Here is a 3,469-nt window from a genome sequence, read left to right on the forward strand (position 1 = left end):
GATTTGTATTCTCCAATTCTTATTCATCCACATCTTCTATTCTTCTTCTTTTGGTTTTATTAGCCGTTTTTATCTTTTGCTTCTTACTTCTTCTTGGTCATTTTTATCTTATCCAAACTATTTTTCTTATAATTTTTGTTTGTCTTTTTCGCATCTTTACTTTCTTCTATTTTTTTCTTTTTCATCTTGGGTTTTTTATCTTCTTATACTTTATTTTCTTCATCTACCGTTTCTGTTCTTTTTTTTCTTTCAGTTTTCTTCTTCAACTTTGAGTTCTTCATCTCCTTATCATTTTTCTTCTTCACTATTTTGTGTTACCCATCTTGATCTTATTGTTCATGGTCTAGGATTTTTTGTTCATTTTTTCCTCATTTTTTTTACGTCTTCGTCAACTTTATGTTCTTCTATATGTTTCGATTAATTTTTTCTCTCTTCTTTTTCTACTTCGTTTTTCCCATTTTCCCATTTTCTTTTTTCTTTTTCGGTTTTCTTAATTTTTTTCTTCCCTCTCATTCTCTATTTTTCATTCTTCATCGTTCAGAATTTGTATTCTTCTAATGTTTCTCTCGATCGTCTTCATCTTGTTATTCAATCATATAATGAAAATTAATATTCAAAGTGTAGGTAAACAAACTAAAGACATATATATATATATATATATATATATATATTGTTTACTTGACTCATGACATATATGCATAATGTTTAAAAGTCTGATACTCTGATTTATGAAAGAGTTCAGAGCTGTGGAACAAAAGGGGAAAACATTTACATGTTGGATTGTTATGAGAAATCCCCGCAAGCTGCTTTCATTTCCACTCGACCAACATTATACATCAGCATCAAGAGAACCTGTGAGCCTCTGCAATTTCTATTAGAGGAGCAAAAGAATTAGCGCAACCTAATTTTGGAGATAATATTTATGAGAATGCTCTAATGATAACGATATTTGTATATGAGGATTACATTTCTCTCTGCCTGCTTTTTTTGGGCGTTGAGATCATGTAGTTTCTTCGTTGGAATGATGACATCATACAAATATGTTTTAGCAGAGAAAATGACAGATGGTGCACGTTCAGATGTTCTCTGGTGCCTCACAGATCTAGCTTTGTATCTCTGGACTGTCTCACTTTTCGTTTCGCCAAGCAAATCAATGAACAGGTTAGTGTAAGATCAAATATCTTGGGAACGAAAATATATACATCAATAGAGACGTTTCTGGTTTGAAAGAACTTAAGGACCTGGATTTTTTTTCTCTGCATCCTACTAGAGTATTTGGCCTCTTTTATATTATCCCAAAAATAAACAGAAATCAGAAAGCCATATTTAAATAAAAAAACAAAAGACTTAAAACCTGTTCATTAGACAATGAAGATGATTTATGATATGTTGACATGGTGATTGAACATAAATATTGATGTGATTGAACATAAATAGATACATTAAAAAAAAAGAAAAAAAAACAATTTGTAGGGATTGACCATAATTCAAACTCATGGGAAGCTTTGTCTTTCCTTTTAATAAAAACTCAGTTGCACAGAGACCAAAAAAGAATTTGTAGATTTTCTCCAGTTTTCCAAAGTCAGCAAAGCATAAAAAAACTTTTTCGCAGAATGAATGAATTCCATGTGAAAAGCGATCCAGACAACCCAGCTTAAGACACGGCCACCTAAACACAAACCAATATAGAACGAAGTTAAGAAAATAAAATTTACGTAAAAGTAGAGAAAAAAAAAAGAGAAAAACAGGTATTTTCCTCCAATAACTCAACAAACAAAACACATATGAAACTGGTATCTCGTGCAATCGAAAACATATAACATGATAAAAATTTAAAAATAAGAGACGACAACAACCGGAAAAAAATGCAAAATGACAAATACAAAAGCTGACAATCGCAAAACATACTAACTATATATACACCGGAAAAATATCCAGAGGGGTAACCCACCTACATGGACAAAGAAAAAAAAATTATACGATTAATTAGTAAGGAAGAACAACTGACAACCAATGTTTTAATAACCGACCCGGAAAGCAAACCAGAGTACTCTTTGGGTGACCAGGTTATCAGGTTGCACCGGGTCGCATCAGATCAACCGCGTAATTAGTTTAATATTTTTTATAAATATAAAAGCAAAACATCCATACTTAGTCAAAAAATATGATATCCATGATAAAAAAAAATTATGATATCCAACAACCATAATAAACTGATTAAAAAATTTTAAAACCAAATTTAATCAAACAAAACTAAAATATTAAAAAGCCACCAATAATAAAAAAATAAACTATTTAAAAAATAGTTATCTTCTTCGCCATTAAAATTCATTTCAGCAGGCTCTTCAAGCGGCATAGTGAAGTCTTCATCAAAATCTAAAAATTAAAAATCATATAGTTTAATCAATATATTATATATAATTAAAACAAAAAATATTAAAATTAAAAAAATACCATTAGACATTTCAGGGTTTGTCTCTTCATCATCTTTTGGATATTCCTCGGCAAGAGTTCTCTCCAATTCATCATAATCAAGTTCACCTGCTTCTTCTTCTTCTACGATCCAAAATTCTGTTTTATCAATAGATTCATAATCAACAGGATCATATGATCTTTTTCTTTTTGACCTGTACATTAAAAAAACATGTAAGAAACTTGTTACAAACTGAGCTTAATAAATAAACAAGTAACTTGTAATCATACTGACCTATCTTGCAAACGTAAATTGTAGTGAACAAAGACGAGATCATTAGGTCGTTGATGCTCTAATCTATTCCTCTTTTTGGTATGGATCCTCTCAAATACAGACCAATTACGCTCACATCCAGATGAAGAAGCGGTTTGACTAAGAATCCGTATTGCAAACTTTTGTAAAGTAGGAGCATCACAACCAAAGTATCTCCACCATTCATCTATGAATTACCAGATTATATTAAAATATTGTATATACATATAATAATGGAATTCAGATTTGTGACATCCCGATCCCGCCTTCTCCCATTGGGAACCGGACGCGGACCGGCGATATCAGTCCTAACTTCCTCCAACCGCCCCTCCCAGTGAGCCCAACGCCCTCTCTAGGCCCGTTAGCCCACCACTGTCCGACAGTCGGGAGTCGTTAGTTCGGAAAGCTCGTAAGACTTGTTTTACTGTCCTTGCAATCACCACATGATCTTTCCCCGTGCTTTGTCCTCACTCGCACGGTACCGCAGAGTACTTTCCGGTAGGTCACCCATCCTGAGATTACTCCAGCATCAGCATGCTTAACTCTGGAGTTCTCTCAGCACACTTGACCGGAAAAGATAAGTGCACTTTGTTGACATAGATAGCCAAATCAATTCTTATAAGCCTTTCCATGTACCGGAAATCGGGATGTTACAAGATTCATGTATAATATTATAAGTTACCTGGCTGAGAAGTTTTGCTGCAAGTTAGAGCCATGTCTCGAGAAAAGCTGCCTATACGTTCT

Source organism: Eutrema salsugineum, unplaced genomic scaffold (assembly GCF_000478725.1).
Source record: "Eutrema salsugineum unplaced genomic scaffold, Eutsalg1_0 scaffold_7, whole genome shotgun sequence".
NCBI lineage: Eukaryota > Viridiplantae > Streptophyta > Magnoliopsida > Brassicales > Brassicaceae > Eutrema > Eutrema salsugineum.